The following is a 25,375-nucleotide window of genomic DNA, read 5'->3' as shown; positions in this document are numbered from 1 at the left end:
ATAAAAGAGTCTATGTCCTCCTTGCTAACCACAATAGAAGCCATGGTCAACAGAGTGAATGAAATGGAATGTAGAGTGTCACATACAGAAGACAGAATACACCAACTGGACCAAAAAGTGACAGATATGGAAAAATCACTCAAATTAAGCCAAAGGGAAATTCAAGAGCAAGCAGATAATGCCAAGAAATTTAACCTTCGTATAATTGGACTGGATGAAGGTGAGGAATTTCAGAGCAAGGGAATGGAACACTTATTCGACATGATAATCGGTGAAAAATTTCCCCACCTTAAAAAAGAACATCTTACATACATAACAGAAGCATATAGAACACCCAACAGGCAAGATCCCAGGAGAAACACTTCTAGACACATTATAGTAAAAATGATAGATCTGAATAATAAGGAAACAATCTTGAATGCAGCAAATACTACAATGGGAAAAAAATTAGAATCACTACAGACCTCTGCACGCAAACACTGAATGCAAGAAAGGCCTGGGAAAGTACATACAAGCCCTGAGAGCCAAAAACTGCCAACCCAGACTGATATACCCAGCAAAGCTAGCATTCACATTCGATGGAGAACTGAAAATTTTTAATAGCAAAGAAAAACTAAATGAATACATAAACATTAAGACAGCATTACAAAGAATACTAAGAGGGGTGACACAATATGAAGAAAGCAACCAGGAACTGCACCCAGACAGACTTTAATCACAGTCAAACTGAGCGAGCACAGGAGGAAAGGAAAGAAGAAAAACTTAGGGAAATGGAATGACAGGGACAACAGTGCATCTCTCTATACTTTCTCTTAATATTAATTCGCCAATCAAAGAAAAAGAACTGCAGACTGGATCAGAAAACATGACCTACCCATCTGTTGCCTTCAGGAGACCCACCTCTCAGCCAAACATAGAAACAAATTCAGAGTAAAGGGTTGGAAAAGAATCTACCAATCAAATGCCCCCAGTAAGAAAGCAGGTGTAGCTATCCTGATATCTGACAAAATAAACTTTCCATTAAAATCAGTACAGAAAGACAAGGACAGACACTACATATTAATACAGGGAACAATCCAAGAGGAGGATATTACCATCCTCAACTTATATGCCCCAAATATTGGTGCAAACAGATATGTTCAACAAATACTCTCAAACTTACAGAATAAATAAATCCCAATATGATAATACTAGGAGACTTTAACACACCACTCTCACCAAAGGACAGGTCTACCAACCAGAGGATTGGCAAAGAAGCTACCAAATTAAGTGAGGTCATACTTCAAGCAGAATTAACTGAGATCTACCGAGTATTTCACCCTAAAACAACAGAGTACACATTCTTCTCAGCAGCTCATGGAACTTCCTCCAAAATAGACCATATCATAGTTCATACAAGGAAATTAAGTAAATGCAAAAGGATCGCCATAATCTCCTGTATCCTATCTGACTACTGTGGAATCAAGCTAGTTCTCAATAAATGTAATCCAACACATCAACAGAGCCAAGGTCAAGAATCACATGATTTTCGCCAAAGATGCAGAAAAGGCCCTTGATAAAATTCAACATTCATTCATGCTAAAAGCTCTGGAGAAAATAAGAATAGAAGGAACATTTCTTAAAACAATAAAAGCCATTTATGACCGACCAATAGCCAGTATTATACTTAATGGGAAAAGCTACAACCAATTCTCCTAAAATCAGGAACAAGTCAAGGATGCTCACTGTCTCCACTCCTCTTCAATATAGTCCTGGAACCCTTAGCCAGGGCAATAAGGCAAGAAAAAGACATGAAAGTGATCCGCGTAGGGAAGAAGTTGTTAAACTATCACTTTTTGAAGACGATATACTATACCTTCATGATCCCAAAAACTCCATCCCCAGACTCTTAGAAATCATAAATCACTTCGGCAAAGTAGCAGGATACAAAATAAACCCACGAAAATCAGTTGCCTTTCTGCACACTGACAATGTACAAGAAGAGAGGGAAATAAAGGGAGCAACCCCATTCACAATAACCTCCCCCAAAATAAAATAGTTAGGAATTAACCTAACCAAAGATGTAAAAGAACTATTTAATGAAAACTATAAAAATTTAAAGAAAGAAATTGCAGAAGACACTAGGAAATGGAAAGACCTCCCATGCTCTTGTATAGGTCGACTTAACATAATGAAGATGGTAATACTGCCAAAATTAATATAAAATTCAATGCAATTCCTATTAAAATCCCAATGATGTACATCACTGAAATACAGAAAACCATCCAAAAATTCATATGGAACAAGTTCAAACTCTACTACAGAGCTATAATAACAAAGACAGCATGGTACTGGCACAAAAACAGACCCGAAAACCAATGGAACAGAATAGAAGATCCAGACAGAAATCCACAAGCCTACAGTCAGCTTATATTGGACAAAGGGGCCAAAGACATACAATGGAAGAAACACAGCCTCTTCAACCACTGGTGCTGGGAAAACTGGACGGCCACATGCAAAAAACTAAAAGTGGACCCCAGCCTATGATCATGTACCAACATCAACTCAAAATGGATTAAAGACCTTAACATTAAACCTGAATCTCTGAAACTACTGCAGGACAGAGTAGGAGAGACACTTGAACTAATAGGCACAGGACGGAACTTCCTGAACAGAGTCCCAGGGTCACAACAAATTGGAGAGAAACTCGACAAGTGAGACTATCTTAAAATAAAAAAAACTTCTGCACAGCTGAATCTATTGCAACCAAGTTAGAAAGACAACCAACTATTTGGGAAAAAATATTTACCAGCACTATATCAGACAAGGGGTTAACATCCAGTATATACAGGGAACTCAAGAAACTAATCCCTCCCAAACCCAACAAACCAATTACTAAATGGGCAAGGTAACTAAAGAGGGACTTCTCAGATGAAGAAATAAAAATAGCAAAGAAATACATGAGGAAATGTTCATCATCACTGGTGGTGAAGGAAATGCAAATAAAGACAACCCTGAGATACCACCTTACCCCAGTCAGAATGTCTCACATCCACAAATCAGCCAACGACAAATACTAGAAGGGATGTGGAGAAAGAGGAACCCTATTACACTGCTGGTGGGAATGTACACTTGTACCACCACTTTGGAAAGCAGTCTGCAGGGTCCTTAGAAAGCTAAAGATTGCCCTCCCTTACGAGCCAATCATACCACTTCTAGGCATCTACCCTGAAAACAGGAACCAATATACAAGGACACGTGCACCTCCATGTATATTGCAGCACTGTTCATAATAGCTAGGATATGGAAACAACCCAGATGCCCCACCACAGATGAATGGATCCAAAAATTGTGGTATCTATACACAATGGAATATTATGCAGCCATTAGAAATGACAAAATATTGGCATTTGCAGGGAAATGGATGGAGCTAGAAGGAATCCTGTTGAGCGAGGTAAGCCAAGAGCATAGAGACAAACGGTACATGGTCCACCTGATAAGTGGATGATAAATCCAAAATGTTAGGTGAGACCACAAAATTAACAGGACTTAAGAAAAAAGAACTCCCACTTATCTGGTCGAACACTACTAAATATCCCATGCTGTTGATCACATGTATGGTGTATATGTGTACACCCTTATATATTATAGATTGTGATAGAAAATTTGCTCCAGGAAAGATAGAATGAACTTGTGACTTTAAATGAGCATTATTTTTCCCCAATACTGTGAAATTTGGGAAATTATGTAATCACTTAATCACAATTAAAAAAAAAAAAACCTCGGGGAAGGTAGGGAGGGAAGGGATGGTAGACGGAAAACAATGGAGGGGGTAACAATGCTCAATAGAAGTGTACTCATTACCTTGCTCATGTAACTGTAACCCTCTGTATTGTATCTTTACAATAAAAAAAAAATTAAAAAAAAAAAGAAATCGAGAGACTTGGAAAAAAATCATTATGTGAAGGAAGCCAGACTCAAAGAAACATAGACTATATGGTTTCCCTCACTTTTATTAATTAATATTTGCTTAGGATAGTCCTGGCAGATAGGTTCGTTTTTTACACTCTTAATATTCGCTCTATGTGTGTGTGTGTTTGTGTGTGTGTGTGTGTGTGTGTGTGCAGTAATGAAACTCGACTTGGAGCCTCAAAATCTCGCTTGTTTTTTTCACTCATGACTGACTGAATCTGTACTATTTTAACCAAGGTTTCACTCTGTGTTTGATTGAACCATTGAAAATAAATGTCTCGTGGATTGCTACCCCAGCCATTTGTGAACCAAGGTCTTCCAATCTCAACCTCATGAGATGAGATACTGGCATCTAGTTCTATTGCCAAGTATCATTTGTTTTGTTTTTGTTGTTTTGTGCGTCCAAAATCTGTATGTAAAACAAATCATTTATAATCAGGACTATTCACATAAAATTTGTGTTGTTTAACTATTACCTTAATAATGTAATCTTTTTGCATCCACATTATGTGATTTGAATTCTATTGTTTCAGTCAAGTCACTTACATATAATTTGAATCTTCTTGTCTTGGTTTTATAGGGTGTTAGGTGTTTAAAAACAGAATTTATTAAGGTTTAACTCTGCACTACTGAAGCAAGACCTTTATTATTCAATGTCCTGTAAATCATAAGTTTATCACTACTTGAGGCACCATATGAGCACAAATAGTTTCCTATAATACCCACACATATTTTAGACCTCAATGCTATGCAATGCACACTTCTGCCAACTATGAAAGTGCATCCTTTTTAATTCTCCATGGATTTTCACAGTTCTTCTCTCTACCCTCCAGTGCTAAGTCCTGTGAAGGTCATGTTGATTTTCTCCCCTGTTACATTCATCATTGCATCTTGGGAACTTCTGGTATTCATTACTGTACTTCTGTCCATTCGCCTTGTGCTTCGGCTTGTACCCCTCTCACCTCGAAGTGCTAAAAATTGGGGATATTTGCTTTACTCTTTATCTCAGACATCTATCTTTACTTCCTAGAAATATATTCATTAAATTCCTTCTGTAAAGTCTAATGTCTTGAAAATTATTACTGCATTTTCATGGCTTTGTTATTGGCATAAGGGAAGAACATAGATCAGTATTGTAACTTAGGTAAATGATTATTGTAATCATGCCTCAATAGATGTTGTTCATTGGATAATGTTTACTTCTTCAAGGTCTGTCTGCCTGCTTCCTTTTCACTGTTTTGTTTATTTTTCAATGTAGTCTTTTCTTCTGGAAAATATTATGGGCCTAGTGAAGATCAATTCCTACTGTAATTAGTCATTAATTTTATTCCAACCTCATTTCACAGATCCTTTTGAGTTTCTTCAGGGTCTGTGTAGTGCTTCACATTTTTAGATATGTTTTAACATCGATCCAATGATGAAGACACATTCCTTAAGTGACCATTTTGATGACTGAAAAGAAACCATGCTGCAATCTCACTATATGGCAATTTTCTGGTTTTAAATTCTTTTAGATTAAAATTGATGCTGGACAACAAATATTCTATGTACAATTTTATATTTTCCTAATTATTTTAGTATACTTCCAAATATTATATAAAGTTAAAACATTATCACTTACTTAGTTTTAGGATTTCTAAAACGTACAGAGTAAAAGTTCTATTCATTCACAGTTTTAAGATAATAGAGTGTTCATTATGACCAAGTGAGATATTTTAAAATTTTTATTTGTCGTCCTTAAAGCTTGTGCTGGGGAATCAATTCCAGTGTTTCATGTGTCTTAGTCTACTGTGGGCCTCTGAGCCTGATGTGACCTGTGCTTTTATTTTCAACTGGAATAAAGAAAAAATTCAGTAGGAAGGAATTATTACTTGCTTACTTTCTCCAATATCTCTCACATACATAAAAGTAATATAATTCTACACCGACTGAAAATAGTGTTCCTATTAGAGTAATTGTTTAATTTTTGTAGCCCCACTCTTCACTGTCTTGTCCCTTTCCTATCTCCCATTCTCATAAAACTTAACTGGATCCACTGGAAACCCACTTCTAGTCAGCCTCGTCCTTAAAAATTCAACCTTAATTAACCTACCCCCTGGTAGTCCTGCTATAAACATTCAAAGGCCTGACTGACTGCAACCAGAATCTTTCCTGAAAGTCCTCCTCTGCTATTGGGAAAGCCTTCTTCCACTCCACCCCTTCCTCCAATCCCTGCTCTGCACCACCAGAAACCAGGCCACATCCATATCTCCTCCTATGATCTGCCTTGCTGCACCAAGAACCCTGTCTACATCAGGCTCCTCCCTCTAATCCTAACTTCATCCACCAGATACCCCGTCCGTAACTATTCTATTCCCTCATAGTCCCATTGCTCCCATATTCCATTCCCTCCAAGCTCCTCCAGTCTCATTCATATCCCACTCCAAACCATACTTCTCCCTCGACCCCTCCTGTTTTCATCAGAAACTCCATCCATAACTAGTCTACTTCTAATTGGCCTAAAGTCTCAAACTCAGCCCTGAACCTACCTCTTCCCACAAAGCCCACAAAGGGTTTTTGCTACACCAAAAACCCTCTACCTCTCTATAACTGACTTTGTAGCCCTGGCTTGGTTGACCAGAAATTTCTCACACAGCCCATCTCCTGCCTGGAAAGCCAGCCCTGCTATACCACAGGCCTCTCTACCTCCCATATCTACTCTCTCAATGGCTACATTGTTCCCTAGATGAATCCTCCCCTCATTGGATCCTCCCGCAGATCCACACCCTACTCAACCAGTTATCCTGCCCATAATTACCCTACAACTTTGTAGACCTTCCACTCCTTCTCAAAGTCCCTCTTCCAATTAACCCCATGGCTCCAAGCCCTGACCTGCTCTAGAAAACCCCCACTAGACAACCCCTACCACACTATCCCATCTCTCGACATCCACATTGCTCCACTGCAAACCACTACATCTGTTTGACTCCTTCTGGAAGCCTTACCAGGCTCAACTTTAAATCCCTGTCCCTTCATAGTCCCTTTTTGAAGGTTGCCTTGCCCCACTGGAAACCCTGTCCAAAGTCTAATGTCCTGCCTTGCAACACTGAAATCCCCACCCAAACTTACTCCTCTTTTCGAAGTGGTAACTGGCTACACCAGAAACCCTGTACTAACTAGTCTAGTCCGCTGGATACTATCCCAGCTCTCACAAAGCTCTGGTCCTGAAAAATTCCTCCATATATTGTTACTACATTCTGCTCTGCCAGAAACCCCACCTCCCCCCTAACACCCGTCCCAAAAGCCTTCCATTCTCCACCAGAAACCCCACCCCTTACTAGCCCACTTCTTCCTAGCACCACTCTGCCCTCTCACAGTCCCTGAAAAGCCTCTCCCTCATAGCTCCGCATTCCTGCACCAGAATCCCCAGCTTTTGTCGGTCTCTTGCCTTCATTCTCTTCCCTGTCTTATGGGAAACTTCACCCTACGTATCCCACCAGGGCTTACAGTGCTACACCACAACCACTCCTCTAAGTAACTTCCTCCATTGTAGCCTTGTTCTTCCTTTTCAAAGCTCTGCCCCAAACAGCCTCTTCCCCAGTGACCTTACCTTCTTCCACTGAAAACCCATCCGCCTGCCAGTCTCCATCCTAAAGTCCCACCTACTCCACAAGAGACCCAGCTCCTAACAAGTCTAGGCTTTCCTGTCTCCTCCCTGCCCTACACAGACTGGCTTTCACCCTCAAAGCCCCGCCCTTCTCTACCACAGAGGCTGTGCCAATACCAACTCCTCCCTTGAACCTGACAGGGATCCACCAGAAACCCCACACCACCTCATCCTTGAAGTTCCCACCTAGTAACTTTTATTACAAATGTGATTTTATAATGGTCACAGAATTCATACTAATCAATATGATAAGAAAGCAGTATTGCCAAAAGACAACAAAAATTAGATAGCTATTAGATGCCTTAGTCTAGTTTGGGGTTCTGTTACCAGGCAGATACACATTGTGTGAAAATGTGTGAACATGATTCCTCTAACTGGAAAGCATTCTTTGAAGTATCAGTAAGGTTTCATGAGTGAGTATTTTATTTCTAGAATTTTCGTACACATTTGTGTCCATTAACTGAAAAAATATTAGTTATTTTAAATCTACTGGTTTGGTTGAGGAAAGAGTATTAAGATGTAAAAAGATGACTTTCAAATCATCTCTCTACTGAATAAAATTTTGGAGTTACTTACTTTACTATGTACCAGAGTTTTTAGTAACAGAAATTCTCTACAGGAATCCACTTTGAATTTCCTCCTTCCACTAAAGTGCCCTTTGGAAAAGATTGAAGTGAGATTATACAGGTAGAATGCCAGAAACAAAAACGTATTTGAGATCATAACAAAAACCTTGATGAAGACCCTACCCAATGAGGTTAAATTTTCTAATGAAAGGAACTTAAGCGTATTTACCTGCAGACTTTCTGAAGACTACAAGAAAAAATATAAGAAATGCCCTCTTATACCATGGTTCTAAAAACAAAACAAAACCAAGGAAAGACAACATAATGAGACAGAAGGGAATGAGGGACTTGTACATGTGATATAGAATGTAAAAATACACTGAATCAGGTAAAAATAATTTTGGTCACAATGCCTGGTTGTTGTTTGTTAACCTGTGACTTAATATAGGTCTCAGCAGGTGTCTGCCAAGCTATTTGTGTAGTTAGTCAATTTCATCATTGCAAGATCATCAGGATGATGAACTCCCACACACCTTAACATACCTGCAACACAACTAGACATACATTCCTATTGGTCCAACAGTGTAAGGCAGACCTGTATTTAACCCATGCTTTGTATGTAGTATGCTATGGTTTTTTCACGCTTGATACAAAATGTCTCTGTCCAGAATTAAATGATGGCATTTATAGCGAAAATGATTTAGGGTCATTTTTAACATCTAATGCATGCTGAAGTTTTTATTTATACCTCTCCTTGTTCCTTTCTTTCTTCCTCCCTTTCTTTCTTTTCTTTTCTCTCTATTCTTTTCTTTCTTTCTTTTTTCCTTTCTTTCTTTCTTTCTTTTTTTCTTTCTTTTTTCCTTCCTTCCTTTCTTTCTTTCTTCCCTTTTCTTTCCTTTTTAGGAAATGAGTATGAATTTAGATATTTTGTTTGCTGAACAAGAATTCTATCATTAGAATAATCCTTTTTCGATTTATTTACTTTGCTCATAGGTTATCCATTTTGCTGAGGGCCGAACACAGGGCAAGTTCCTCACCTCTGTCTGCCAACTAGCGGGGATCACAAATGCATTCCAACAAGCGAACCTTTAGGAAGATATGAGACTCTTATTACTTTCCTTGCACAATGGTTCTGATCTGTGATCCTCTCAAATTCTACCTCTTCAATTAGTGATGTGAGTTCCAGTAGCCTACCCTCATTATACATCTTCTAAATGAATTATTGAAGGCAATTTCACTTTAACCTCTTTTTTGCCAGTCCACTGGCTGTTATAGTTTTATTTCTAGACAAATTTTGTGTATATATGCACATTAGCTTTAAAATATTATTTTACCTCCTTTTTTCCTTTTTAATTTTCTTGGTCAAGGGGCTTGAATTCTGGGTCTGGGCGCTGTCCCTGGGCTCTTCAGATCAAGGCTCACACGTTACCACTTGAGCCACAGTGCCACTTCTGGTTTTCTGGTGGTTACTTGGAAGCAAGAGTGTCATGGATTTCCTGCCAGGGCTAGCTTTGAACTACTATCCTCAGATCTCAGCTCCTGAGTAGCTAGGATTATAGGCATGAGCCATTGGCACCCAGCTAAAAATGTTATTTATTTTATGTACTGTGATTTAGTTGAGGGAGTAACATGAGTGTGTAGAAAGGTAACTTTCAAGTTACCTCTCTAAATAATTTCAGTTTCATTTTCATATTTATTGCAGTTATTAATAACAGAAACTCCCAAAGTAACAGAATAATCCTTCATTTTCTCCTTCCCATAGGTACTATTGGAAGAGAATGAGATCTAAGACAATATGAACTTGAAATTATAAAAAAAAATTATTTTGATGATACATGAATAACCATATAACAGAACGTGCTTTTCATTTTCTAAAGAAAGGAATGTCATGAAAGTGTATTTATTGGCAGGCTTTTCACCTGAAAAACAAAGAAAAAACAATATCATAAAAAAGCTGAAGGGAATCAGCAACCATGTAAGTGTGATACAGCATTGCACACTTTAAAACATGAACTGGTTCGGGTAAAGTAATACTTTGGGAAAGTATCGTATCTGTTCACTAAATTTATTCATTATAAATTTTTTATTTTTATTTACATGTCACTTAATATATAACTGCATACATGTGAGTGCTATGTAGATATATATATCTATATATATACTATATATAGATATATATAGATCTATCTATCTATCTATCTATATATATATCATCAGTATCTGCCCAGTGAACTGTATGGTTATGCATGGTTAGGTAATTTCATCATGTCAAGTTCATCAAAAAGATTGACATCCATAAACCTTAACAACCCTGCAACACCACTGCACATGCAAACTTAAGTGTTCACCATTGTAAGCTAGACATGTGTTTTACCAAAGCTTTATATATATGGTGTTATTTTTTCATTTAGTCTTGACACAAAATGTATGTGCTCCTAGAAGTAAATGAAGGCATTTATAACTACAATAATTTAGTGTAAATCTTTACATTGAACACATGCTCAATATGAGTTGTTCTTTCTTTCCTTTTCTTATTTTATCTTTAGGAATTTGATTTGAGTTTTGATGTTGTGTTTGCCAGACAAGTATTCCACCACTGGAGTCACGCCACCAATCCTTTCTAGTTTAAGTTACTTTACTCATAGAGTAGCAATTTTTGCACCCAGCCCAAAAAGCAGGGATCATTGATTGCATTCCAATATCCCTACCTAGTAGGTTGATATGGGTGATACTTTCCTTCCTAGACTGATTCAGAACCGTGATCCTCTCAAATTCTCCCACATTAGTTAATTGTGTGAGCTCCAGTTCTCCCTACTTCTAGAAGATAGGACAGGCATGAATGATTACAGGTAATTTGAGTGAATCATTGGCTAATATAGGTGACTTGGTATTAAAGTGTAGGGTAAGTTTTAAAGTATAATCACAGTAGTCAGATATTTTGCTAAGTAATTTTGTTTCACATTAATAACACATCTTGACCAGAATTAAGGACTTACTTTTGCTGTCTGTCAACTTGTATGTCATTTGGTAAAATAAACTTCATGTCTACCTTGTGGGATAAAGAACTTTGAATGGTCTGATGTGCTGTTCATATCTATAATCATGGTTAGCAATCAGAAATAAATAGATCACAATTTGAACATAGCCTAACCAGAAATCTAAGTAGTCTCAATCTCAACAAATTAGTGGATCATGTTGAATCATGCCATTAATCTCAGCACCACAAGAGGCTAAGTATCTGCCTAATACCTGTGTCACTTGAGTAACTGGGACTCTTGTAGGCAGTCACCTCTACTGATGCAGAAACTGGGCTGAGATTTAGCAAGCGGAGGGAGGAGTCTGCCCCACCTTCCCAGGGTGAACCTCAACGAATGCAGTGATCATGCTTGCTTTCCTCCTCCAAATGTCTTGAGATGCCATGCTCCTGAGTGTTCATTATTTGATTCCAGTGACCTGTGGTAGAGGTATAAGGAAACATTAAATAAATTTCACATATGCCAATTGAGCAGCTCTCCCAGCCTGTGAGTTCAACTCAGCAAATGTTCATTATTTGAGAGGTGAGAATACTGAGGTAAGGGAGAGAGGTAGGGTGAGTGAAAGAGAGGACAGATAGAGAGAGAGAGCTGGGCACCGGTGGCTAACACCTGGAATCCTAGCTACTCAGGAGGCTGAGATCTAAGGATTGCGGTTCAAAGCGAGCCTGGGCAGGAAAGTCCGTGAAACCATTATCTCCAATAAACCACTCAAAAACCAGAAGTGGTGCTGTGGCTCAAGCAGTAGAGCGCTCGCCTTGAGCTCAAGAGCTGAGAGACAATGCCCAAGCCTAGAGTTCAAACCCCATGACCGACCAAAAAACAAAAGAGAGAGAGGGGGAGGGAGAAAAGAAAGGAAGGAAGGAAGGAAGGAAGGAAGGAAGGAAGGAAGGAAGGAAGGAAGGAAGGAAGGAAGGAAGGAAGGAAGGAAGGAAGGAAGGAAGGAAGGAAGGAAGAAAGAAAGGAAGAAAGGAAAGAAAGAAAGAAAATAACTGAGAATGAATTGTTCGGAGTCAGGAGTCATATGTCAGAGGTACTACCTGGATTTGGTGTTAGGTCTGCTCCAGGTCATGCAGATCCTATGCCGACACCTTCCCAATTCTTGGCTAAGTTTCAACTCTTTATGAGTTGCCTAGTATCTGACACACCTGGAGGCAGCCACCTCCCCATCCTGTTTAGTCACAACCTGGTCAGCCTCTGGTCACACTATCCATCTGACCAGAGGTGAGTCCCAGAACTTGAAGTCACATCCAGATCCAGTGTGGCCAGAGTTTTCCCCAAATGGCCTCACCTCATCTGTTTCTTCACATAGATACATCCTTGCCCGAGGTTGGGTCTCCCCATTTTTTTTAAAATGCCTTTCCACAATGTATGACATGGGAAGCTATTCAGTAAATAAACTTCTTTACCTGGCTGAATACGGTGTGGTGTTCTATTCATTGGCTACCTAATGAAACTCACCTAATTAATATACTTTACACTTCAGAGTTTCTAGTTATGAATCCATGGATATTTTTGTGACACACGTGAGATCAGTATCTACAAAACATATTTACTAGCATAATTTAATTATGTATATAATTCTGTCTGGAATCTTTAATAGCAGCTTAATTAACCATAAAATCTATTTTGTTTGCTTTGCTTGGCTTTGTTTTTGCTTAAAGTAATAGAAGAGTTGGTGAGACAATCTGTATGAAGACTCAGGGCCTGTGTTGGAGGGGCAGAATGATGCCGGCTCTGGCCTCAGAATTATCTGAGGACTGTGTTTGTGTATGTGGAAAGCTCTTGGCATGCTGGGCTAGAGAGGGAACATGTTCTCTCTCCCAATCTCAAAGCTCATGTAAGACTCCTGGGAGCTAAGGAAGTAGTTCTTCTGCTTACTTAAGCATAGACGAACAGCTAGTCAAGCATTTTCCTGAGTATGGTGAAGTGGTTTGAGCTTGCGCTAAAATAATTTAGATAAAAATATACAAATACTTTGTCTCATAGTTTAAGCAAAATTGTATCTGTTGAAATTGTTTGTGTGAATGTCTCCTGACTAAATCTTGGCAAAGATAATACTTGCTTGTCTTTAAATATCCACTAGCAATAAAGCACACCATGCAGTGGCAATTGCTGTTTGCACTCTGCAACTCCTGTGTCCTGGTGATTTTGCGACCCATACCCAGGGACCCCAACGCCTTAGACGTTGACAACTGTGACCCAAACAGGGACCCTGCAGTGTTGAATTCAGGAAGGAATATTCAGGTAAATACTTTTAATTACAGGGAGATGGGACAAGTTAAATCTACTCCGTACTTACATATCCTAAAATATTTATTTGCTGCTTATGGTGTAACTATGTATTCTTTTGACATAGAAATGTGTATTAATGTAGTTAGGGAATTGAATCCTTGGTTCCCTGACGAAGGGACGTTAGATGTTGATAATTGGAAATGAGTAAAGTATAATGTAAAAAGAGCTGTTTGAGAAGGGGAAAGGATTCCTGTTAGATTTTGGTCCATTTGGGCTATTTCACATACCCTTTTTAAAGCTTTAAATGAGAAAAGATTAAAGGCGGGCTTAACGAAAGAGGCGGCGCCTTTTATTGTAGATTTACTAATGGACTCTGAGGTTAAGGGCAATGGATAAGCATGCATCACAATTAACAGAGAAAAAACAAGAGGTAAAGAAGGCTGAAAAGGAACAAACTGAAAGCGTAAATAGAATGTCTGAGCAAATGGAATTGAGTTTATCAAGATTACAACATATGGAGTTAGAAATTAGGAGAATGAAAGGAGAATCTGAAAAAGTGAAAGTAAAACAGCCTTCGGCTCCTCCCTGGCAGATACAATTTTTACAGCGTCACTCTCACACAAAACAGAAGGCTCAGACAGTGAGTTTGATGATGAAATGCCTATTTTTACTTATCCTGTAATTTGACCACCTCCTGTGAATGGTATAGCTCAACCAGCCAGATATGAGGGTGTTGCTGTCGATGATATTGGTAAACTTAAGAAGGCAGTGACGTTGTATGGTCCTCAGTCTCATTATGTTAGGGAATTGCTTAATGGACTTGCCCGACATTACAATAATTTGCTCCCGAGGATTAGAAGATGCTTTGTAGAGCCTTGCTTAAGCAACCTGAATACCTACAGTAGCAAATGTGGTTTTCTGAGTTATATACAGAAAGGACTAGACAAAATGCACAGAGCAATAATCCATGCCTGCAGGATGTAACCCTTCCCATGTTGAGTGGAACAGAACAATATGCAGATGCTCATATACAAGTGAACTCTCCTGAAGAGATCCATGAGCAGTTATGAGACATAGGTATTGAGGCATGGGAGAGGATTCAGCTGGTAGGAGAGCATTATGGCTCCTGGACTATAGTAATTCAAAAACCAAATAAACCCTATGTTGAATTTTTATCATGATTGACACTGACCTTGGAACATACTATTGTGGGAGAGACTGCACTTCAACAACTACCGAGCATGTTGGCTTATGAGAATTCTCATGAGGACTGTAGACGAGCCCTATTGCCTATTAAAGAATCTGGGGATATAAATACATATTTAAGGGAGTGTAAAGACATTACATCCGAATCCAGGCATATGCAGTTGTTTGCTGAAACTATGGCCACTACCTGGCAGGCTTTACAAACCAAACCCTCTAATCTAAAATGTTTTGGATGTGGTCAAACAGTACATATAAAGAAGAATTGTAAAAAGGCTACTGATGTTAACAAGAGAGGACCAAGAATTTGCCCTAAATGTAAAAAGGAAAGCACTGGACAACAGTGTGTAGATCAAAAATAGGCAATAAAGGAATTCCTATAAAAATGCTTACCCTATGCAGGGAAAGTTTGCATCTGGCCAGCCCCGGGGCCCAGGATTAATAACCGAGAGTAGCCAACCATTTTTCTTCCTAGTCCCTGCCACAGCCCACAGCGCCGCAATGGACATGCCGATTCATTCATCTACTGAGAGGCATATTGGTTTAAAACATGCTTGCATGTAAGTATGAATTATGGTCATTCAATTTTGAAAACTGACAGATGCCACCTCCCCAGACATACCAAAATCATGATTTCTAAGTAAGATAGGATTTTATGGTGGTACAAGGGTTGAGATATCTGGATGAGTCTAATGGGTATCTTGCACTGAATTAGGCAGGAAGATATCCAATATCATATGGGATAAAAAATGTTAGTGAGAAATTATTCCCTTGAGAAAGATATAGGAGGCTGCCAGAGGTATGGAGAAATTCAGATAATTTTGGAGGATTTAGAAATGAAAGCTCAAGTACGTCTCTTTAAGTGGAAGGGCAAAAGAAGGGGAAGAGAAGAAAATAACTGAAAGCAGATCATTTTCCCAACTTAAAGTATAAAAAGACATAACCTATAACTTCCAAGTTAAAGAGAGACCAATATAATACATCCCACTTAATTTAGATATATGCAAAATATTTACTTGCCTTTTTCCCACTTTAATGCTCCAAAATAAATGAAGACTTATAAGAAACGTTATGTGATTGTCGTTACTTCAACCTGAACATTAATTGTGATGAGCCCTCTTTTTCTCAGTATGCTCTTGGAAAATACTCCCTAAATTGATGATGCTGTGGCTGATTAGAGAGCCAGAGTAATGGGTTTCTACTTGAATGATAATCCCAGAAGAGTTTAATGCAGTTTTTTTTCTCAAGGTATCCAAGTATATTGTCTGACGCTGTACTCTGAACACACCCTCACACCTGAGCACATTATTTGAAATTGTACATCAGCATTTCCTTGGCACATTCTATTTTGTGCCTTTGTTTTTTTGCATGTTCATTTTGATTGCTCTACTTCCATTACATCTGTACAAACTGCTAAGAACATTGTTCAGCTACCACTTCTTGTTTGCAAACACCCAGTCTATGTATGAATGTACTTTGTCCATGTTAACCAATAGGGTAGTACTCACTCTCTGAGGAGAAAAGTTACACAGTATAACTCTATGCCAACATTAGAGGGTGTAGAATTTAAGGCATTTTGAGACAAACAGTGATATTTGAATTGAAAGGCTCCTTAGGGACATTTTCTTGGAGCTCATTAGTTTACCCAGGAGAAACATAAATATCCACACACTTTGGAGCTAATTAGTAAGTAACTGAATTAACACTAGATCCTAGATGTTGTGTTATTACAAGTCACCATTGTATTATTGGTACATCAGAATCCTTTCCTACATGCATATATGTGTCAGAAAATGAAAGAAAGGCATTAAAACAAAATTCTTATCTGTTTAGGCATTTAGTCCTTGTGGTGAGGGTAATGTCTGAACTCTTCCATTCAATAATACCTTGAAGTTTATAAGAGCACTTCCTACATATAAGAATTTGTGGCAGGTCATTGAGAGGGTTATTTCAGCATGGAGATATCCCTAACAAGAATTATATTTAAATAGAGTATATGGCAGTTATGACATATCAATGGCTATTGAGGCATTTTCTACTCTAAAGAAGAATCAATTTGTGGAGTCTTCAGTAACATCAGTAAAACTGTATGTTCAACCTATACTTGGTGTTACTTTTCCTACATTTATAATGAATAACCTGATAAGATGTCCAAACATATCTAACGATATTTCAATAAAATCCCAAACTGATGTAGATACATGGGTCACTCATTGGGACTGTAGGGCAAATTAGGCTTGTCTGTGCTATAGTTCAATCCATAATCTCCTTCAAAAATATTCACAGAATATATCTAAGTAAAGTTCATGACACTTACATCTGTATAGTACTTCTAAGGTCAGGATAAAAGCATTTGTTCCCCAAATTTAAAATCAACAGGGTCTGTTGAATTCATGGATCTAGAATTTTATGGCTTCACATTAATATCTCAAAATTTCACCAATATGACTTACATCTCTACCAGTTCACCAAAACACTGTTCTTATTGAACTTGTCTATGTCCTTTAAGTTTTCAAATCTAAATAGCATTTTTCCTTCAATGTCTCTGTAAGTTTTGACCTATTCTTCCTGAAAATTATTTCCTTCCTTTCCTTCTGTAAATCTGTTTCTATTACTTTCTTGTTTCCTTATATCTTTCTTCCAATCTTGTCCACACTGGTGCTCACATTGCTACACTTATGTCATAACTTTTCTTTTCCTCTTACCTTTAATAATGCCCCCAATTTTATCATTCTTTTTCATATTCATGGTCGTGGATATTTTGATGATATCTAAACAGACCTATCTTTGCATCTGTTTAATATAAACTTTGGAAATATCAGAGAGTTTTTTCCCCTAAATACATCATTTTCACCTATAATCCTTATCACCAAGAATAACACTCACACATTTGCTTGGCCAGAGATGTAGAACCCTTTAGATTTCTTCTTACCCTTCTACTCTCACCCATTATATAAGATGAACGATCAACATTTTCTCAGTTTCTGTTACTAATTTGATTTCTTTTTTTTTTTTTTGTTGGTCGTGGGGCTGGAACTCTGGGCCTGTGTGCTGTCCCTGTGCTCTTCAGCTCAAGGCGAGCACTCTACCTCTTGAGCTACAGCAACACTTTCGGGGTTTTTTAGTGGTTTTCATTGGAGATCAGAGTCTCGTGGACTTTTCTCCCTGGGCTGGCTATGAACCGTGATCCTCAGATCTCAGCCTCCTGAGTTGATAGGATTACAGGCATGAGCCACTGGCGCCCAACACTAATATGATTTCTATGTACTCCTTTTTATGCCCCTGTCACAAGTCTGTTTCATGTACTCGTCCCTGGTCACCTAGTCTTAAACAATTTTTAGAAAGTATGTTTTTTCCCCATAGTCTTTTCATATTTGTCCTCTCCATCAATAAATTACTGCTCCTTGTAAGTATGCAGAGGGAAGATCTCAGACACAAATTCTAGTATCATTATTTCCTCACTACATTGAGTGTTGGCCGTACATTTCTCATCTGTAAATGGATGTAATCTACCAGAAATATTGACGAATACATTTGCTTACTCCTAGAGCAAGAAAAAAGAAAAGTGAAGAGTCCGTACATTTTCCACCTTAGCTTACAAATAAGGATAGAGTCAAATTCGGTTTGTTGGTATAAAGTCACAAATTGTTTCATGCAGAAATAAAAATAAATTTTACCTCCTGGCTCTAAGGGTTGTGTCCTTTTAAGGCAACTACAGATATGTAAGTGGTATTATGTAAATTGGGTCATGTGTCTACATTTGTATTGAAGAACATACTCAACATATCATTGGAAAACATTGGTTATTGAATAGTATCTATATGAGAATGTTAATTGAACTAATCGCACTAAGTTGAAAACTAATATTAGTCCATCAAAATTTTCTTATTGCTTTATGTGTTGCCAAGTGTTCTTCATAAACTTATACATAGATTTTCTTCAGTGAACTGGATAGAATCTAAAACTGAGCAAGGATTTCTGTCTAATAGTGAAGCATGCTTGAGGCATGTGTTGTTACCTTCTAGGGATATATAACTAAGAAACTGGCGATGTGGGTGGTGAAAGGCTTTCTCCTAAGTTCCCAAGGCTAGAACAAACAAGATCATTTGATAACAAAGCACTCAGCTTATTATATTTTATCTATGTGGGACAATAAACAATTTAAAATAAATGATTTTATTTATAAGCAAATGATACCACCAAGAAAAGTGAGTAAGTGGCGCTGTAGCTCAAGTGGTAGAGCGCTCGCCTTGAGTTCAAGAGCTGAGGGACAACGCCCAGGCCCAGAGTTCAAGCCCCATGACCGACAAAAAAAAAAAAAGAAAAGTGAGTACACATTAGAGAGACTGCAAGAATAACATTAGGGATTTACTGTCTCACCTGATTATGTGATTGTATTTCTTGATATTGAAGCTCTCCCCTTGTTATTCTTTTTTTATGTAATCCAACACTGTTTATTATTATGTATTCAATGTGGGAAATCTAGCTTCAAAGATGTCTAAAAATTTTTGCTTTTCAATTATAACATTGTCATTATCAGGGTCACTCTGATCATCATCATTTTCAACAAAATTATTATTACAACATACGTGCTAATTATTGAAAGTCTGGTATGTGTATATGATTTTGTATTATTTGTACTTTGATTAATAATTTTAATATTACCACTGTGCATGCATCCATGTTAAATTTTTGAATAAATAAACAAAAAAACTAAACCATAACAGGTAGCTTGACTATGTGATTATAACAAATTATTGAACAGATTTTGAAGCATTGCACATTTCTAACCAGTATGAATTAACTTCCTCTCTCCCTGTCATCACACACAAATATTTAAGGGTTTGAACAGAATTTTTCAAGTAATATTCTATAAATATTACTACAACATCATGTATATATCTAAAATTACCTTGAAAATAATGTATTCTACTTTCTATTGAAATATTAGTCATTTTACTCTAGGAAATTTTTGGAAAAATAGACTATATATCTTTGAAATGAAAAGGGTAAAAAATAGTAGCATAAAAGTTTTAGAGGGAGTGTATACATTCAGAAATACATGTGTGTGTGTGTGTGTGTGTGTGTGTGTGTGTGTGTGTGTGTATAAATGTAATGTGTAGAAAGTCATACATTTTTAGTGAGAATTTGACATCATATATATATTTATGTATAGAATTATGTGCATTATAGTGAAATAAACATCTTAAAACATAATTAAAATTAAAAAACATCAAACCAATTGCCGGTAACTCACGCCTATAATTCTAGCTCCTCTGGGGGCTGAGATATAACTATTGTTTTCACATCTAGCCCCGACAGAAAAGTACATGTTAGATTCTTATCAACAATTAACCATTCAAAAACAGAAATTAGCCCTATGCTTCAAGTTGTGCAGTGCTGGCCTTGAGCACAAAAAAGCTTAGGGACAATGCCCAGGACTTGCAAACAACAACAACATGTCTCACATTAATTTCACAAAAGCATTTTTAAACTGCTGTGAACATTTCTTAGAAACATGAATACATGCCCCTGGAAAATTTTAAGTAAAAAGGATAGAATATTTGTGTCTATGTTAAAGACATGACTATTTAGATTGTTTAAGATATTTAGGTAATGATTAGGAATTAAGAATAATGATAGGTAGGTAATAATTGAGACTGGTCTTTTATTCTGTTTTATGATAGTGATAAAATGATACCTGTAATGATTATATAAAATTACTCTTGGGTATTTGAATTATAATAAGTGATAAACATTTTTGAAGTTTATTTATTGTGAAAATTTTGTACCAAGGGGTTACGATTACATGGGCAAGGTAATGAGTATATTTCTTTTAAAACATTGTTGCCTCCTCCTTTGTTTCCTCTTCCCATCCCTTGCACCTCCCCCACACTGATCCCCACTCCTTCCCTCCCCCATTCCCCGGCCAATGTTTTAAAGTTCGTTTTTCGACATAACAAAAAATAACTCCAGATTTCACTGTATTTGATATTGGTATAATTTGTAGAGGGGAAGGGAAAAAACAAATCATTTAAATAGGAATACAGGTGGAACCATTGCAACAATGAAATGTACAAGTCGTTATGTTGAAAAATGAACTTTACAATTTTGGTGGGGGGAGAGGATTGGGTAAGGGGAGTCTGAGAAGTGATGGGAAGGGGAAACAAAGGAAGAGGCAAAAATGCTTGATAAAAAATGTACTCATTATCTTGTAATTATAAGCCATCTGTACGGCATTTTCACAATAAAAAAAAATACCTCTCAGTCCTATCTCTCAACATTACCGGACTTAAATCTCCAATTAATCGACTTAGACTGTCTAGTTGGATTAAAAAGCAAAATCCTTCTATCTGCCTTTAGGAGTCACGCCTTGCACATAAAAACAAACACATTTTGAAAGTGAAAGTCTGGAACAAAATCTACCAAGCAAATGACCCCCATAAAAAAGTGGGAGTTGCAATCCTAATATCAGATAAAATAGACTTCAAATTAAAATTCGTGAGAAGAAATAAAGAAGGTCGCTACATACTAATGAAGAGATTGCTCCTTCAGGAGGATATTACAATTCTAAATATCTATTTGCCAAACAACGGAGCAAGCAAATTTATCCAAGAACACTACTTTCCCTCAAAGCTCACATAGATCCAAAGACATTAATTGTTGGGGATTTTAACACACCACTAACCCCACTAGATAAATCAACTTGGCTAAAACTCAATAAACTGCAGATCTAAACAACTGCAAGGATCAACTAGATTTAACAGACATCTAACGAATATTTCACGCAGCAGTATCAGAAAACACGTTTGTCTCAGCAGCACATGGAACATTTTCAAAAACTGACCATATTTTAGGTCACAAAACAAAAGTCCAAATTCAGAAAAATTGAAGTTATACCTTGCATTTTCTCAGACCACAGGAAATAAAATTAGAATTCAATGCCAAAAGCCACCAAAGAAAGTCCTGTAACACATGGATGCTGAACAACACACTGTTGAATCACGAGTAAGTCATGTAAGAGATTAAAAAGGAAATTCAAGTGTTCACAATATTCAACAAAAACGAACACACAAATTACCAGCTCCTCTGGGACACAGAAAAGGCAGTACAAAGAGGCAAGTTTGAGATATATGAAACCAACAATTTTATGACACATCTGAACCTCCTTGAAAAAGAGCAGCAAGATAAACCCCAACCCAGTAGATGGAAAGAAATAATTAAAATTAAATAAGAATTAAATGAATTAGATTCCAAAAAAAAAAAAGAAAAAACACAGAAAGAATCAACAAAACAGAGTTGGTTCTTCGAAAACATTAACAAAATTGACAGACCCTTAGCAAATCTTATCAGAAAAAGAAGAAAACTCACCCAAATAAATAAACTCAGAGATGAGAATGGAAACATCACCAGAGAAACAACCAAGATTCAGAACATTATAAGGGAATACTTCTCAAAACTATGCTAATAAGTTTGAGAACTTGGCAGGAATGGACCTTTTCATAGCAAATATCGACATGCCGAAACTAAACCAAGATGAGTTAAACCATTTTAACAGGCCCATATCAAGCATTAAGATAGAAACAGCAATATGAGAAGTCCCATCTAAAAAAACACCAAGACCAGACAGATTTACATCAGAATTCTACGAGGCCTTCAAAGCAGAGCTCACACCAATACTACTCCAACTCTTCAATGAAATTGAAAGAGAAAGTTCACTACAGAACTTATTCAATGAGGCCATCAAAACCCTCATCCTCAAACCAGGCAGGGATGCATCAAAAAAGAGAAGTTTAAACATATTTCTTTTATAAATATTGATGCAAAACTTCTCAACAAAATTTTGGTCGATTGACTTCAAAAATTCATCCAAAAAATAATACAACACGATCAAACAGGATTCAATTCAGGGATGCAAAGTTGGGTCAATATACGCAAATCAATTAATATAATACATCGCACCAACAAGAGCAAGGAAAAGAACCACCTGGTTCTCTCAACTGTTGGAGAAAAAACATTTGACAACATCCAATAAACCCTTTATGATGAAGGCTCTGGAAAAATTAGGAACCCAGGGAACATTCCTAAATAAAATAAAGGCTGTATATGACAAACCTACAGCTAGCATTACACTTAATCATGAAAAACGAAAGCCATTTCCTCTTAAATCAAGAAGGGGACAATGGATTGCTGGGTCATAGGGAAGCTCTTTCCAAAGTGGTTGAACGAGTTTACACTCCCACCGACAATGAAGTAAGGTTCCCTTCTGTCCACATCCCCTCCAGCATCTGTTGTTATTAGAGTTCTTGATTTTAGCCATACTAACTGGAGTGAGGTGGTATCTCAATGTTGTTTTGATTTGCATTTTTTATGGCTAGGGAGGTTGAGCATTTCTTCATGTGTCTATTGGCCATTCTTCTTTCCTCTTCAGAGAAGTTTCTCTTTAAGACTTTAGCCCATTTATTTATTGGGCAGTTGTTTCTTTGAAGATTTGTTGTTGGGGGATTTAATTTTTTGAGTTCCAGTTATATTTTAGATATGAGACCCTTGTCCGTTGTATGGCTAGTGAAGATCTTCTCCCAATCCGTGGGCTTTCTATTGACCTTGCTAGCTATGACCTTTGCAATGTAGAAGCTCTGCAACTTCATGCAATCCCATTTGTCCAACCTTTCTTTGATTTTTTGTGTTTCTGGAACTCTATTAAGAAAATTTTGGCCTGTGTGGCATTTACCCAAATGTTCACAAACAAGACCACACTAAAACTACCAGCACGACTATGTTTATTGCAGCATTATTTACTATAACTAAGATATGGAACCAACCCAGATGCCCCTCGGTAGATGAATGGATCCAGAAAATGTGGTATATATACACAATGGAATTCTATGCTTCCATCAGAAAGAATGACATTGCCCCATTTGTTAGGAACTGGAAAGACTTGGAAAAAATTATATTAAGTGAAGTAAGCCAGGCCCAAAGAAACATAGGCCCCATGGTTTCCCTTATTAGCAATAACTAGTATATGTCTGACTCAAGCAGAAAAGGTCAGATAATTTGATTTTAGGAAAATGAACCCTAAATATGTATTCAAATGTTATTTTATCTTTCTTGCGATTGTTTCTAACACATTTGTAAAATGATTTCTTCGTTGCTTTGTAGGTCCCTCCCCCACAGTATAACCCCTACTTTCACTGTATTTGATGTCAGTATAATTTGTGGAAGGGAAGGGGAAAAACACATCTTTTAAATAGGAATAGAGGTGGACCCATTGCAACAATGACATGTACAAGTCGTTATGTCGAAAACGAACTTTACAACTTTGGTGCAGGGAGGGGGGGAGGATTGGGGGCAGGGGGAGAGTGGGAAGGGATGGGAAGGGGAAACAAAGGAGGAGACTAAAATGCTTGATAAGAAATGTATTCATTATCTTGCCCATGTATTTATAAACCCTCTGTAAAGTATTTTCACAATAAAAAAAAAGAAGGGGACAAGGATGTCCACTCTCTCTAGTTTTTTTCAATTTAGTATTAGAATGCCAAGCTACAAGAATAAGAAATGGTGCAAACATAAAATGGATCCAAATAGGGAAAGATGAAGTAAAACTCTCCCTCTTTGTAAATGACGTGATCTTGTATTTAAAGAATCCCATGGAATCCACTCCCAAATTACTGATAGTGATTCAAAACTTTGGCAAAGTAGCCGGTTATAACATTAATCCTCAAAGACAATGGCTTTTCTCTAATCCAACAATGAGAAAAGTGTGGCTGAAACCAGGAAAACAATTCCATCTATAATAGCCCCCCAAAATAAAACGCCTAGGAATTAACCAAAAAGTGAAGGACCTTTATGATAGAAACGTTTTTGTTTTTTGTCAGTCATGGGTCTTGAACTCTGGGCCTGGGTGCTGTCCCACAGGTCTTCACTTCAAGTCAAGCGCTCTATCACTTGAGGCACAGCAAGACTTCTGGTTTTCTAGTGGTTTATTGGAGATAAGAGTCTCACTGACTTTCCTTCCCTGGCTAGCTTTGAACCATGATACTCAGATCTCAGCCTCCTGAGTAGCTAGGATTACAGGCGTGAGCCACCAGTGCCCGGCTGATGAAATCTTTAAAAACCTGAAAAAGAAAATCAAAACAGTACTTAGAAAGTGGAAAAAACTCCCATGCTCCTGGATTGGAAGGATCCACATATTGAAAATGGCAATACTTGCCAAAGTTATCTACAAATTCAATGCGATACATATCAATATTCCAACCTCATTCTTCAACGAAATATAAAAGGCAATCCAAAAATTAATATGAAACAATAAAAGACCCCGAATAGCAAAAATGATCAAAAACAGAAAGAAAAGTGCCTGAGGAGTATCAATACCAAATTTCAAACTCTACTACAACACCATTTTAATCAAAACAGCTTGATTACTGACACAAGATCAGACTTCAGGACCAATGGAATATAATTGAAAATCCAGAAATGAACCTACAGATCTACAGCCATCTAATCTTCGATAAGGGAGCTAAAAACTAGAATGGAATAAAGACAGCCTCTTCAGTAAATGGTGCTGGCAAAATTGGTTAATCACTTGTAGAAAACTAAAGCTACATCCTGTATATCACCCTGCACCAGAATCAACTCCAAATGGATCAAAGACCTCAGAGTCAAAGCAGACATTCTGAAAACATTATAGGATGAATAAGAGAAACTCTAAGTCTCCTTGGAACAAACCGAAATTTTCTTAAAAG

The sequence above is a fragment of the Dipodomys spectabilis genome, unplaced genomic scaffold, assembly GCF_019054845.1.
Source record: "Dipodomys spectabilis isolate Male_0828 unplaced genomic scaffold, ASM1905484v1 ptg000170l, whole genome shotgun sequence".
Classification (NCBI taxonomy): Eukaryota; Metazoa; Chordata; class Mammalia; order Rodentia; family Heteromyidae; genus Dipodomys; species Dipodomys spectabilis.
The sequence above is the reverse complement of the archived record's forward strand: the minus strand, read 5'-3'. Positions refer to the sequence as shown.